At 50.4% G+C, this 14881-nt stretch overlaps 1 protein-coding gene and 1 long non-coding RNA gene across 3 annotated transcripts in view; both read left to right on the forward strand.

The window, feature by feature from the left end:
• LOC142047451 (uncharacterized) overlaps positions 1–14881 on the forward strand; it is a 390762-nt gene that overhangs the window by 296836 nt on the left and 79045 nt on the right. The window lies entirely within an intron of this gene.
• Positions 1–14881, forward strand: part of LOC116822589 (excitatory amino acid transporter 1-like) — a 138467-nt gene that overhangs the window by 51354 nt on the left and 72232 nt on the right. The window contains exon 3 of one of the 2 annotated variants that reach the window (XM_032776573.2): positions 14221–14330. The exons of the other annotated variant lie outside the window; for it this stretch is intronic. The gene's annotated coding sequence lies outside the window, so the exon portion shown is untranslated. The remainder of the gene's footprint in view (positions 1–14220; positions 14331–14881) is intronic. 2 annotated transcript variants of the gene reach the window in all.

Consider the following 14881-nt stretch of genomic DNA (forward strand, 5'->3'; position numbering starts at 1 on the left):
GAGGAACACAAAAATGGAAAATTTAGGGGAAAACAGAAAATGTTTAACTATCATTGTCAAATATCAACGAAGTTCTATAGCAGTAGACATGGGCAAATAAGTGATTATGGGGGGTTAGTGACCAAAACCAAAACAATTTCATTTCAGGTTTGGGCATTTGGTATTGTTTTGTTTTGTTAAATCTAGCTAAATTTCTAAACAGAACATCTAAACAGAAACAAAAACTCAAGGGGCCCCAGAGGATGAAGGAGGAAATTTTGTGAGCCCCCAGCTGGTATGGCAGCAGGGTCTGTTCCATGGTGCGTGGGCATGCAGGGGAACAGTACCCAGTGTTGCCCTATGTAGTCCCCCAAAGTGTCCAGCCACATCTTATCAGCCAGGGGCTTCCCTTCAGCTTCTGGGCAATGGTCTGCCCGCTCAGGACAGCCACATGGCTCCTGGAGCTGGTACCTGGCTCGGGACAGTTTGGGGCCAGGCTTTTCCCTTGCTCCTGGTGCTGCTGCTCCGCTGTGAGCCCCTGATGTTCTCCCTGGAGTTTCCAGGGCAGCATGGGGCTGGGCTTTCCCCTGGCCCCTGGCCCCTGGCTGCAGCAGCTGCTCCCCTGTGAGCTGCCCGGAGTTCCCAGGGAGTTTCTAGCCACTAAGCCCTTGTGGGGAAGTTTCACTCGCCTTTGGATGCACCACCCCCTCTCCCGCGCCCCACCCTAGCTACCCAGGAGTTCATCTGGCCCTGCTCCATGGTGCGTGGGCATGCAGGGGAACAGGAGTGCCGAGACTGGGAGGGAGAGAGCCTCTGGAGACCTGGCTGCCCTCCCCTTCCACTGTGCACTGAGGGGACTTGGCTATGGATGTCAGATTGTGTGTGCATTGCTGCTGAGGGAGGAGTGATTCTGGCAGGCTCTGGAGGCTGGGACATGTGTACAGATGAGGGCAATGCCCCGGTATGCCCTCCAATTATCACCCATGGCTGGCCCCAACAAGCCCTTCTGGGCCCCATTTTTCTGCCCCTGTAGCTTTGCACTTTGAGGGGGTTTGCACCCTGGGCTGCTGCCCTGCTTATGGCTCTGGGGCTATGATCTCTGACAGGGACAAGTAGGGGCATCAGCCAAAGAGGACAGAGTTAAGGTTGTGTGGGGGCAAGGTGTGGGAGAATCTATTGCCTGGTTTCCATAGGGTTAAGTTTAGCCCCCTGCATTGTGGAAGAGTACAAGGCAGTGCTAGGCAAGCTGAATTCTGTGTTAACAATGGCTTTTGTTGGTGAGTTTCCTTTGCTTTTTGGTGAAGTACTGTTAGTGATGTGGCATGAGAGGCAGCTGTGGTGGGGAATGAAAGGTATGTTCCTGTGCACACCTCACCCACTGACAGCTTTGCTGTCCTAGCCCCTTCCTGCACCCAGCAGGGCAGGGGGGAAGGAATGTGGTAATTGATGGGCTTTGAGGAGCACATCCACCAGTTAGGGGTGGTAGGGGATAGGGAGACCCCAGACCTCACTCTTCCTTTGGGGCTAGTGTAAGCAGAAGGGGCTCTGCACAACCCTCTGCAACACTGGAAGATTGCAGAGGTGGGAGGTGTCCCATTCAACTCAATGGGATGTTCGCACCTGAATGGGAACACCCCATTGAGATCAGTACAGCCTGTCACAACACCTCAATGAATATGCTCCTCCCACCATCTTGATCTCATGCCTATAGCATACACAGAGCCTGTTTAGTCACCGTCTCTGGTCTCAGAGCCTGTGGCATACACTGAACATGCCCATTCTCAGCTCCCAACCCTAAACTCAGCACAGTGCATCTGTAGTGTGCACTGAGCATACCTGTTTCCAATTCTCAGTGCAAACCTGGTCTGTCCTGCCTAGTGATGCCTGGCAGGAGTTCAGTAAGCTGGCACCATCCAGGCTTCATATTCCACATGCAGTGTTGCCCACCGAGCCATCCCAGGTGGGACTCAGATAGATGGGGAGAGACTTTGGAGTATGTTTGTAGAGTGCTGAACTCCCCTTGAAATGTCACCCAGAACTCACTCACAGAAGGAGACACCAAGAAAAAGGCTGTTTGAGAGCACAAGTGTACACAGGACCAGAGCTGAGCAAGTAACTGATTTTTCAGTTCCAAGTTGTTTTCAGGTTAGTTGTAACCATGTTGGCCCCAAGATATGACAGATAAGGAGGATGGGGTCATATTTTTTATTGTATTAACTTCTGTTGGTGAAAGAGACAATCTTGCATGCTCCACAAAAGACCAATCCGGTATGATTGAACCTGTCAGGAGCAAAAAGCCGCCACCAATACAGACTCTGGGATAGAGCCAGCAAGCTGTCCTACCCTGACTAGACAGGGACACCAGACAACACGGAGCCATCTAAAGAGAAAGCAAACATCCAGGAGACAGGAGAAGATCTTAATATCAACACAGACACGTCAGCTGAGGAAGAAATCATTCAAGCCATCAAATCCTTTAAAAATGGGCAAGCTCCTAGCAAGGATAACTTGAATGTGGAATTGTTCAAACTAAATCCTGAGTTAGCAGCATCTATTCTGGCCCCTCTATTGAACCTTCCAGGTTCAATTCTGTTTCTATTTACATCAGTCTGGGAAAGGGAAAAGCTGAGGACCGACGGTGTTATAGTGAAGATACCAAAGAAAGGAACTCTCCATGTTTGTAATAACTGGCGTGGGATCACACTTTTTTCTGTGCCAAGCAAAGTACACCTCTACCCCGATATAACGCAACCTGATGTAACACAAATTCGGATATAATGTGGTAAAGCAGTGCTCTGGGGGGACGGGGTTGCACACTCCGGTGGATTAAAGCAAGTTCGATATAACGCTGTTTCACCTATAACGTGGTAAGATTTTTTTTGGCTCCCAAGGACCGCATTATATCGAGGTAGGGGTGTATTGTGTAAGATCATAGTCCAGTGTACTTCAGAGGCAGTTGATAGCGTTCTCAGAAAAGAGGAAGCCGGTTTTCAGAAAGGGCTTGGAAGCACAGATCAAAATCTTCACTCTACGAAAAATAATAGAACAGTGCTTAGAATGGCAATGGCACCTCTCCATAAACTTAATAGATTTTGAGAAGGTTTTTGATAGCATTCAGAGGACCAGCCTACAGCACATTCTGCGGGCACAAGGAATCCCTCTCCATGTAATCAACATAATCAAAAGCTTCTATTCCAACTTTACGTGCAGTGTTGATCTTAGTGAGCTCAGTTTTGAAGTCAAAACAGGAGTATGTCAGGGATGTGTCATGTCTGCAGTCCTCTTCAGCATTGCCATCAACTGGGTAATGCAGCATACAACAGACGATATGCCAGGAGGCATTAAATGGACACACTTCTTTCCCTTGAAGACCTGAACTTCACAGATGATCTCGCTCTCCTATCATATACCCAACACCATATACAGGAAAAAACAACTCGACTCAACACATTCAGCCAGCAAACTGGACTGAAAATCAACCACAATAAGACCAATATCATGACATTTAATATTGCCTCCCCATCACCAGTACGGATAGAGGATTATGTTCTCGCCAGTGTAGGTTCATATACTAGGGCAGCACCATCAGCCAGGATGGTGGAACGAGCCGGACATCCGGAACAAAATCAATCTTAAGAAGCTTAAATACCGCCTAGAAAGCATCAAAATACATCACCAAACCCAAACTCAAGATTTATCAGAGCTGCCTACTTTCAACATTACTTTATAGTGCAGAATGCTGGGGAATGAGGAGGTATGACATGTCCAAACTGTCTTCATTCCATACAACCTGCCTCAGAAAAATCCTCTGTATCTTTTGGCCCAGAACAATCCCAAACCAAGATCTATTGACACAATGGAGCCAAGAGGATATGAGCACCATCATTGCCAGAAGGCGTTGGAGAGGGATTAACCATGTCCTTTTGATGGAAACTAATTCCATCACCAGAATGGCAATAAGATGGACACCTGAAGGGAAGCGAGAACGAGGCCACCCAAAAACAACAGGGCAAAGAGCTGTGGAAGCCGAGGTGAAAAACCTGAGGCACCGCTGGGGAACCATTGAAAGACTTGCTAGAAACAGACAGAAGTGGAGGAGCTTCATTGCTGCTCTAAACACCAAAGGCATAATGGAAACATGACGATGATGATGATGGGAATGGGAGGAGCAGCAGCTCTCAATCTCTCCTGTTGAAGCTATTCCACTCTTTATAACTAACTAACTAACTAGTCATCGGAGCAGACTTGAACTTGTCTCCAGAATCATAGACGAGTCTCCTAGCCATCTGGCTTAGCCATTCCTAGGGAATGTCTACACTACAGTCGTAAGTCAATCTATGATTGGTGGACTTATAAGCACCGCAGAAGCCGTGAAATTCACAAGAATAACAGCCAATGTAAGGAACACTGTCTACGCAGACACTGTTTCCCTAACTACACTGACATAAGGTCTAAGCCTCTCATGGAAATGGAGTTATGTTGGTGTAGCAGGGCACTTACATCGGTGGGAGCAAGACTGTAGTGTAGATAGTGATATAGGTCGACCGAGCCTTAGGCCTTGTCTACACTACACAGTTTTGTCAGCAAAAGGCAGCTTTCAATGACAGAACAGTGGCGGTGTACACACGACCTTGCGCCTCCTGCCAATTTAACTCCCCTGCAATGCTGACAAAACTACCGCAATGAGAGACGTAGAGCTTTTTGTGGCAAAGTTAGATAGCCAAAGCATCAGTGTAGACACTGCATTCATTACATCACCATAACTGGCCTCCAGGAGGTATCCCACAATGTCCACCGTGACCACTCAGCTCGCTGGTTTGAACTCTGCTGCCCTGCATCCAGCTACACAGCCGTGCACCCTTCTCTTTTCAAAGCCCCAGGAATTTCTGAAACTGCTCAGCACGGAGAGCTCACATGGCTATTGCCAACCTGAGCATGCTGGCTAGAGCAGCAAACACACTCCTGCCTGGACTGCATAGGAGAGGGTGGATCTCCTTGGTCTGTGGGGAGAGGAGGCTGTGGGAGAACTTGGAGGGAATCACAAAATCATCACATTAATATGGAATCCTGCCCTCCCTGCACTACCATCACAACGGCAGGCAGGCAATGCGGGCTGCTGCTGGGGGAAGAGATTGGTGCTGTGCAGATTCAGGGAGGGAGGTAAGGGCTGATGTTGAGCTGTCCCCCTCGCCCCAGTGGTGTACCTGTCTCTGCTGAGCTGGGGTGTGAGCACAGGTGGACACCTGCTGTCTGTGCACCAGCTTCTATCTCAGGATTAGTTGCTTCCGGCTGCTGTCTGAACTTAGAGACAGCATGCTGATGCACGCACACACACTGTCACACACTTCCCCCCGCCACACACACACTTCTGTGGGTTTCTTGTGTTAGTGTTCAGCAATATCAGTTGGCATATTACCGAGTGCTACTTTAAAACGTGATTTACAATGTGTTACTTTTTGGGCACACACAGCAATCATTACACGTTTCCTAGCACGGTGCAAACAAACAATGCCAAGCTCAGCACGCTACAGCAACACACATTACTGTGGCTCAGTGTTAATATTCTCCTTCAAGGCATCCCTCAGCCGAATAGCCTCCCGTTGGGCTCCTCTTATAGCTTTGTGTTCATAATGCACAGCACAATGCTGAACAGCAGTGCAGGATCCATGCTTTTTGACAGAGCTGGCTGGCTCGCAGGTTACCAGGGCAGTTGAAAACCAGCTGACAATCTAGTAGAATTCCCGTGGAGTGATGGAATTGAGAAACCTTCGTTATGTGACGCTGTACCTGCCCCTAAGTGGCATTGCAAACCCTTCTCGAAGCATCCTGTGGCCAGTTGCACAGTGGGGTAGCTACCCACAGTGCACAGCTCTCTGTATCATTGCAATAGGTAGGGTGACTAGATGTCCCGATTTTGGCAGAACTGTCCCAATATTTACTTGTTTGTCCCGCGTCCCGACCGATGTTCGAATTGTCCCAATATTTTGCCCTCCGGCGCACAGGCAGAGGGGGCTCGTGCCCCCCCAGCCCCACCCTGAATCTGCCCCTCCCTCCCCCTTGGATCCCCTGTGAAATCCCTGCCCCCTCACTGCCCGATTGGATCCCTCCCCAGATCCCTGCCCTGGCCCCGCCTCTTCCCTAAGCACACCGCATTCCTCCTGCTCACCCCTCCCTCCCAGGCTTGTGCTAATCAGCTGTATGGTGGCGCAAGGACTGGAGGGAGAAGCAGGATGTGGCAGCCAGCTCAGGGGAGGTGGAGGCAGAGGCAGAGCAAAGGCGAGCTAGTGCAGGGGGGTGGGGCGTGGAGCTGCCAGTGGGTGCTCAGCCCCCACCAATTTTTCCTATGTTCCGGCAGCTCTTGGCTGTTTTTGCTTTTGTTTTTTCCTTCGCCGCCATCTCTTGGTGGTTGTTTTTTTTTTTGTTGCTCCACCAGCACACACACACCCCCGCCCCCTGTCCCGATATTTCACATCTCTCATGTGGTCACCCTAGCAGGTGCTATTGTGGATGCACTCCACTGACACAAGGAACATTGTGTGGGCATGTAATGGTAGTTTAATTACAGCGGTAGCTGGATGTCAGCGTAACTTGCGTCGACAAAAGTCTGTAGTGTAGACAAGGCCTTAGACGTATGCTTGGTCTCTCCAGCTGAATGACTATTCGTTGTCATTCATAGTGGCACTTCATGGAGTGAATAGTCATTATGAATGACCACTGTGAATGACAAGGAATAGTCATTGGGCTTGAGAGACAGCAAGTTAGAATAATGCTATAGCCTGGTGGTGGCCCACTCACTGAGGATGTGGATGACTCAGGTCCCTTCTCCAAGGACAATTTAATTATTTATACACAGTGGAACAGCTTCCACAGGAGAGATTGAGAGGGTGCTGCAGAATATCCCCTAGCCCAGTTATTTGGGCACTCATTTGTGACATACATCTGAGGGGTGGGGCAGGTCTGTGTTCAAATTCTATCTCCACAGTAGGAGTGAGAGGGAGGGAATTGAATGCACGTGAGTGCCCTAACCACTAGGCTAAAGGTTAAAAGGAAGGCACCTCCTCTTCTAACCAGCTCAGTCCCACAAAATATTTTGGGTGACATTGTGTAGTGTGATAAACTCAGGACAGATAGCTGCAAGGGAGGGGTAGAAATCAGTCTCAGAGGGTTAAAATGCCCTCCTCCCCATCAACTGGGGGCGAACTATGGGTCAATCAGGTTCAGCTGAGAAGCGGTTACCAAGGTATCAGTTAGAATCAGCTGAGAGGGAGCTACCTGAGGTTAATTAGGATCAGCTGATCCCATCTAAGGGCTGCCTGAGACCTTTTTAAACCCTCCCTGGGAGAAGAGAAGAAGTCCTGCTGCCAGGAGGTTAGGAGCAGCAAGACAGTAAGCCTCACCAGGAGGAGAGGCAATATTCTGTCCCACAAGGGAGAAAAATACTCTAAAAAGTACTGGTGGAGAAAAGGAACAGACTTCCCCTGTGTCCCAAGGGGCCACATTACCCAAGCCTGTCTCACCAGGGCTAAAAGCAGCAGAGGCTGGGAAGACCGAGAAGGTGCCTTGCCACAGTAGTCAGTTCATGTCAAATGTATTTTTCAGTGAATTCTCTATTTGCTGAAAAAGTTTCTCCCAGGTCAACCTAAAACCCATGATTCTCAGACTCATGAGCCTCTGGGCAACATTTATTCCCCTAAGCCATCAAGTGAGTACGTTACTCAAGTTGTGTCACTTACTGAGGATTTTCTGAAGAAACAAGAGCTTCCAGAGATGAGAACTGGCTGTAAAAGCTCTTGCTGTGTTATAACTTTGGAAATATTTCTAAATTGCTTCTTGGTGCCGCTAAATAGATGAGCTCGGGGCAGGGCAGTGACATACACTTTACAAGGAGGGAGGCCTTATTTATTATATTTCTGTAGTTCTGTTTAAAAAAAGTTATAAGACACCAAAAATTTTAAAAGCAGCTATTTTTTGGAGTGGTGGGGGCTGTTTCCCAGGAATCCCTGCTTCAAATGACCTCACATGTGTACCAGAACATTTATCATTACTCCTGTTGTATACCTATTGTAGTGGGGCTACTGCCCCACTCCCTGAGAGTGTGGGCTGCAGCAGGCCAGTGTGTCTGTGGACACAGGCAGCTGATTAGAGAAGGGTTTATTGGGAGCCAAGATTGGAGACAGCCAGTGAGGGCTCAGCTTGGCCCTATATAAAGGCTGCCCAGGAAGGGAGCAGTCAGTCTGTCCCTGCCATTTGATAGGGGAAGGTTAGTCTCCAGAGCTGGGAAACTAGCATTGTGGATAGCAGAAGGGAGCTCTAGCCCATAGCCTGCAGGACCTGAAGGGAAGGGCCTAGTGGGTGCAAGGGGCTATAGGTGAAGCGGCCTAGGGAAGTGGACAGATGAGGAGAGAGAAGGAGGACAGTGAGGCTGCTGCCAGAGGGTCGCTGGGCTGGGACCTAGAGTAGAGGGCAGGCCTGGGTTCCCCCCCGCCCCCGCAGTACACCCAGCCATCGGCCATAGGGAGTGGCCATCACAGACTATGCCAGTTCCCTGTCAAGAGGGATTAGACTTTGGGGATGTGGTTGGATATGGTGGCTGAGGTGTAAAAGGACTGCTGATCACTCCCCTCTGTCCCCCCGGAAGGGGGTGTGGATGGACTGAGGGGCACTGCCGGAGGGCAGTTGACCGGAAAAGGATGACACGGGCTCAGATGCCAACCAACGGCAAGATGACAGGCAGGACACCTGGAGAGGGCACTCCACTGGACTGAGCTAATTCCTGGAGACAACCAGCAGGAGGTGCTGGGTGGTGAGTCCCAACCTTGTTACACGTATTTTCAGGACAAGCTCTAACTGCACATGACTTTTACAGCACATGGAAAAATCAGCTGTTCAACAGCGAGCTCCACTCTCCCTGAACTATGGAAGTCATACACTTCTCCATAACACTGCCTGCATTTGGGGCAAAGTTCTCAACTGAGCCGTAGTAGAGAATAGTACAGTATACACCTGACATTCTCAGGAATCTGCAAGCGGGAGGACTTGAACTCTCACTCCCTGAAGGCTCAAGTTGAGGTCTACTGTCTGGTCCCTAAGCTGCCAAGGGATAATAGCACATTCTGACCTGCCTGTACACAGCTGTGACCATAGCACACACAGCCTGGCTTGTGACACAGACATAGATCTGTTTCTGAGATGCTTGCCAATTTACTGAGGTGGACAGACTTGCTAATAACTTTTTCCAATATTGCTTCTCTGCTATGGACCTGGGTGCCAGACACAAGCTGATTTCAAATCTGATTGGATAATCTTAGGCTGATGCAATGCCATAGTTTGAGCCATGGAGATGTGCACAAAAAGTTACAAACATCAGCAAATTTTACTGAACCTAGGTGCTGTATCTCAAGAATATCTTGACCCAGTAATCCCAAATTTGCAGCACTAACCCTTCCCCACATCCCAGTGAGGCACATCAACTTTCAAGATAATTTGATTATACATGTGGATTTTATAGCACTTTGAAAAACATCCTCTGTGGTGGGTTGCTGGTGATTTACGTTATGGAGAAGACATCATATGATGTCTAGACAGCAAAGAATATCATTATTAATTCAAATGTATCTTGGAACATTGGTGTAGTTCACTTGGACTTACAATAAATGCCAAGACAATGAAGTGGTTGCATCTTGGAAAAGGACAATAGGTAGTGTCGAAATGCAGCAGTGGTGAAGTTATTTATGCAATGTCAAAGTCAGCCTGTGGCTGGGCTGAGACCGGGGAAAGAGCAGTTGGGTCCCTTTAGTTTAGTTCCTTTTGACTGCATGCAGTGAGCAGGATTCAGTCTGCAGCCTTTGGAGCAGAGTTACGGTATTTCCTCCCTGGCTCTTCCCTAGAAGGAGTGCAGTGGGGTGAACACCCGCTCCAGGCCTGAAGGGGTTGGAAAAGCCCTGTAGAGGGCTCGGGCTGTGGCAGAGAGCCAAACTATGCCCCAAACTGAGGAACTAGGCCTTATAAGAAGGCTTGGACAGCCAGGAACTGAGCAGTCTCACTCAGACTGGAGAGACAGTCTGGCTGCTGTGGAACTCACCTGGGGACCTAGAGTGAGGCGGGGCTGGGAAGCCCTAGGCCAGCAACTCCCCAGGCTGTAGGGCCTGGTCCTAGGCCCACATAGGTATTGGGGTTGGGTGGGTAAAGGCAACCAGTCCAAACCCCTTGTTGCCTGTGATGATTGACTGATAGACTGCAGCCTGCCCCAGGGCACAGACCGTGACTAGCAGTAGCTACGACTGAGGTGATGTGGGGATAGGGGGTGGGGGTTCCCCTGGGTGGGGAAACCCAGAGAGTGGGGTACTGCCAGGGGAGCAGCACCAAGACAAGAGCACCGGGGTCTGGGAGGCATGTGGGGGCCAGCAACAGGTGGTATACTTGGCCTGCAGCAGGCGCTCTGATGACTGGTGAGCTAATTCCTGAGACGACCAGCAGGGGGCGCCACTGGGTGAGTCTATGCCTGATGACAAGGAGGAGAGGGGTCACTGACAGCTGGAGTAACAGCTTTTGGCACAAGACACTCTGAAAAGAGATAGGTCTGAATCATCTCCCCATGACTGTACCTGATTTTCTGACACATCACTGAGAATTTCTTGTTTGGACAGAGACCGATCCATTCCCACAGCCCTGACCTTCCAGGCCCCTTTCCCACTGACACCACAGGTTCCTGAGGTTGACAGCACAAGCCTCCCTGGGTAGCCACATGAACAGGCTCCCTTTCCTCAATCCAAGTCTGGTCTCCTGCAAGAGAGCTTCCCCACAGCATTCCACACCCAAGGCCTCCCTGCCCCTGAGTAGGAACATCCCTCCAAGACCAACCTGGTTCTGGGCTCAGCTGCCTGCAGCCCTTACTGCAAGGGGGCTTCTTGTGATGTTCCACTCCCCTAGGCTCCCTGCCCAAAAGTCCTATCCCTGCTTCTGGATCCACCTGCTAGCATCAACCCTCTTTCCTCAGGCTCAACTGCCTTGAACCAGGCAGGTTCTTCCTCTGGATCCTAGGGGCCCCTGCATAAGCTCCTACAGTTCAGCAGGGTTCCCCAGCTCTGCCCAGGCTTCACCAACACTTTCTTCAGTTTTTGTTTTTCCCAATGGTGCCAGCTACCTTCTGCTGATCCTATTTCTCCCTCTTCTGAATTTTGCCTTCTCAGGCAGCTCTGCTCTATCCCTTTCCTCTACTGACTCAGCTACTGTCTCCCTCTCTCACTGTCACAGGCCCAAGGACTCCCTCCCTCATGGTTCCATGGGGAGGCAGATCAGCATTGTATGTTGCTAATGTGGTTGTAAGCACTGCAAGGCATTTGGTGGGGTGGGGTAGGGGAGGGAGGTCAAAGGTGGAATGGAAGATTCCCTTGCAGGGAGCGAGAGGCCAAGAGGGGGAAGGAGAAAAAAGAGCAGAGAACGGGTTAACTCAACACTTCAGCTAGCTTTGTGTGAAGATAAGATGCTGGCTCCAGTCTAAGGTAATGGGCGCGACAACAAATCTGCAGCTACCTAGCTGTGAGAAGGCAATGAAGTTGAGCAGGGCTGCAGAGATAGCACTGAGAGCGAATGAAATGGTGAAGGCCAACAGGAGGGAAAACAAAGCCTCTGGAGCTGGGGTGTTTTGGGAAGCTGAGGAGACCACAGCGAGCTGGTTTGGACTGGTAGTAAGAGCACCAGGAACAGAAGGCCCTAGACGAAAACATCCTGTAAAGGTGCACGGCCGGGGCTCGACCCTCCCTAGGGAGGAGGGGAGCCACACCGGCCTCGACACACGTTGTCTGAGGCAGCCTCTGTCTTCAGGGCTGAGCGCTGCTGCACAGTCGCTTGGGCTCCGGCCTTCTGCTATAGGGCGGGGCAATGAATACAAAGTTATAGAGGCTCAGGCCCTCGTGGCTTAGGGTTGAGCAGTCAACAGTTCAGGCGGCTCGAGCCCTTTAGGCAGGACCGAGCAGTGGCACAGTTAAAGGGGGCCCAGCCCTTGGTTCGGGTGGGGCACCAACACACAGTTACAATTGCTCAGTCCCTCTTGGCTCACGGTTGAGCAGTCACCAGTAGACTAAATGGCCTCCTTAGGCTGGGGAGAGGGGGATTCTGCCACCCAGGTACGGGTGGCAGGGGGAACGCAGGCCCGCCCACCCACTCCACTGCATTCCAGCCCAGGGTCCCTAATAGCGACTGTCACCACTGACGGTCAGTGGGATTCCTGACCGCAACACATTGACATGGGTTCAGGTATACTTGCAGCCTGACTGGAGTCAGCTGCCCCCGGGCTACTTCCAGTCTCCCCCTCTGGGTTTACCTGACCTGTGGCGTCAGCCCCTGGGAAGTCTAGTAGCATGGGCTCCCCCCGGCCAGGGCTGGGCAGTAGGTCCAGCAGTACCTCTGGGAAGTCTGGCCAAGCCTGGTCCGGGGGTTCCTCGGGGTAGCCGCAGGGACGAGGCGGCTCCGGCAACTCCTTGTTGTAGCGGGCGCAGGGAAGCTCTGGCCAGTCAGGGCACCGGCCCTGGGCCTCAGCAGTGTCCCACTCACAAGCACCTTCTGGCAGGTCTACTCCCAATGGCGGCTGGGCTCTAAATGAGTGCTGACAGCTGGCTTTTATACTTCCGGGTCGCCTCCTAACCCCCTGAGGGGCGGGCTCACTGCTCTGTGGCCCCGCCCCCTTAGGTGTCTGACGGGGCTCAACCCTCCCTGGGGAGGAGGGGAGCCACACCGCCTCGCTACACATCCCCTAAGGAACCCAGGACTTAAAACCCTCCCAAGAGCCAAAGCAAGAAGGAGATCGCAGCGGACCCTGGACAACCCGTGCACGGGGCAAGAATTCCCTTCCACCCCTCCCCCTCTTCTTCTTACATTACACCCAGGCTTGGCCAGCCTTGGGTGGGACGTGTGTGAGTATGAAAGTGGGTTAGGGCTGGGATACTAATGCTTTCTAGCTTCCTTTGAGTAATGTGAGAGTAGTCCCAATACTCACTGCTGTTATTTTATTAATAAAGCTTTAAAACTTGGTATGCTCCTTCATCCCCTCCCCTGCCGATCCTGTGGCCTCAGCCTGATCACCTGATGCCTCAGGCAGATTGGTTACAGAAATCTGTCACATCACCATCTATAAGGCCCAGGTGCCCTGTCTTAAGCTCTGTTCCTATTGGGAACCAGGAAGTTAATCAGTCCCAGGTGCATTGGACCCTACTCCCTCTTAAGGGAGCCAGTCACACTGTAACACCTTCCTACAGAACCAGAGAATTATGTCCCTCCCTAGGCATTCTCTGGGATGGTGCTGAAAGCCTACAAGCAAGAGGATTTTAGGAGTACTTTCTATAGCATCTGATTTCTTCACTGTTACATACACTAGGCCTTTCCTGACGGCTAGAGGTCAGCAGAGTTACCCTGAGGATGAATTTTGCATTGTCGGTTTAGATAAAGACAAAGTTACTGCAAAATACTCTGCCTCTGTAAGGCCCAAAGCAAAGGCTGGAGGCAGGTCTGAGCCAGAATCCTTAGGAGGTTGCAATGTAGCTTCAAGTGTGCCCCAAATGCCCTCCAGTGGTGGTTCAAATAACTATTACAAAATGGAGTTAGCACAGATTTTGTATCATGGCTGTTCTAAACACAGCAACCACGGGACACCACATGGTGACAGTGCAGATAAAACCTAGGCCCTTCTGTTCCAAAAGCTCAGCCCCCTGCCACTTCAGTTAAGAGAGAATCTCTGCTATCTGTGAGTAGCGTAGGGCCTGTAGTGCACAGGTGAGCAGGTCTGGTCCCATCCAATGGGGTATAAAGACACTAGCCATTCTGTTACATTGTAATACTTCTTATTACAGGAAATGAGCTATTGTTCTATGACCCAAGTGTGAGAGAGATGACAATATCCTGGCTAAACCTTATGGAATTAAGTTTAAATATTGTGGGAATCCATTGTATTGAAATGCAAATGTTTGTTTACTCTTGTGGGATTGTATAGAACTACTTTAAAGGGAAGGCAGGATTGATGCACTCTCTAGGAGATGTTAGGAACTTCAAAGGATGTTTTGGAACAATATGTGGGAAGTGGATTTCCCAGACAATACTTGGGGGTGAGGGGTATGCAAATGATCCACCCCAAATTCATCCTTTTAAAACTGCACTTTGAACAAAGACTGGTTGATTATCTATTCACGCTTGTCAAAGAGCCAGCCGGAGTAATGAGTGACTCTCTTACTCATGGGTGTTCCTTTTCAGGGCCAAAGGGGTGAAATAGGAACTTGAAACAACAGGAATACCTCTGGGTGGGGCTGGAAGGACTTTTACCAGCCAGAGCCCAGGCTGAAGCTGGGTGGTGGGGATCTCTGGTAAGTTTATTAGCATGTGTGTCAGGTTTTTTTACTGTTTTAATATATTTTCTGTGATGCTTTTACCTTGAAAATAAAATATGCTTGCTTAGGAAGAGCTGGGTTGTACCTTTGCCCTGTGGCAATTACACTGTATACTGTCTTCAAAGAGAAGGCAAAAGAAGCCTGCCTAGAGTGCCTGTCTTTCACTGCATAGTCAGGGGACTGTGCATCCTGGAAATACTCTGGTCAGGAGAGAGAGAGATGAAGACAGAAGCGCCAATGACTGAGTGGCCTTGCTGGACAGTAGAGGGGGATTTCTGGTGCAGTTGCCCTGAGCTGTGAGACCAGGATCTATCCACACTGCTCAAGGAGCTGGTGACCTAAGTCATCCTGTCTGTATCCAATATACCACCTCTCTGCTCAGACCAGAGAGGTATATGGTTAGGGCTTGCATCAGCCAAGTCTCATTCAGCTAGGTTTTTATTATACAGTCCAGCAATGGCCTATGGTATGTGATGGGCTTCCCCTGGAGCAAACCCAGAGGCAACAGAGCAGGGCCAGCCGTACAG

Source organism: Chelonoidis abingdonii, chromosome 11 (genome assembly GCF_003597395.2).
Source record: "Chelonoidis abingdonii isolate Lonesome George chromosome 11, CheloAbing_2.0, whole genome shotgun sequence".
Taxonomy (NCBI): domain Eukaryota; kingdom Metazoa; phylum Chordata; order Testudines; family Testudinidae; genus Chelonoidis; species Chelonoidis abingdonii.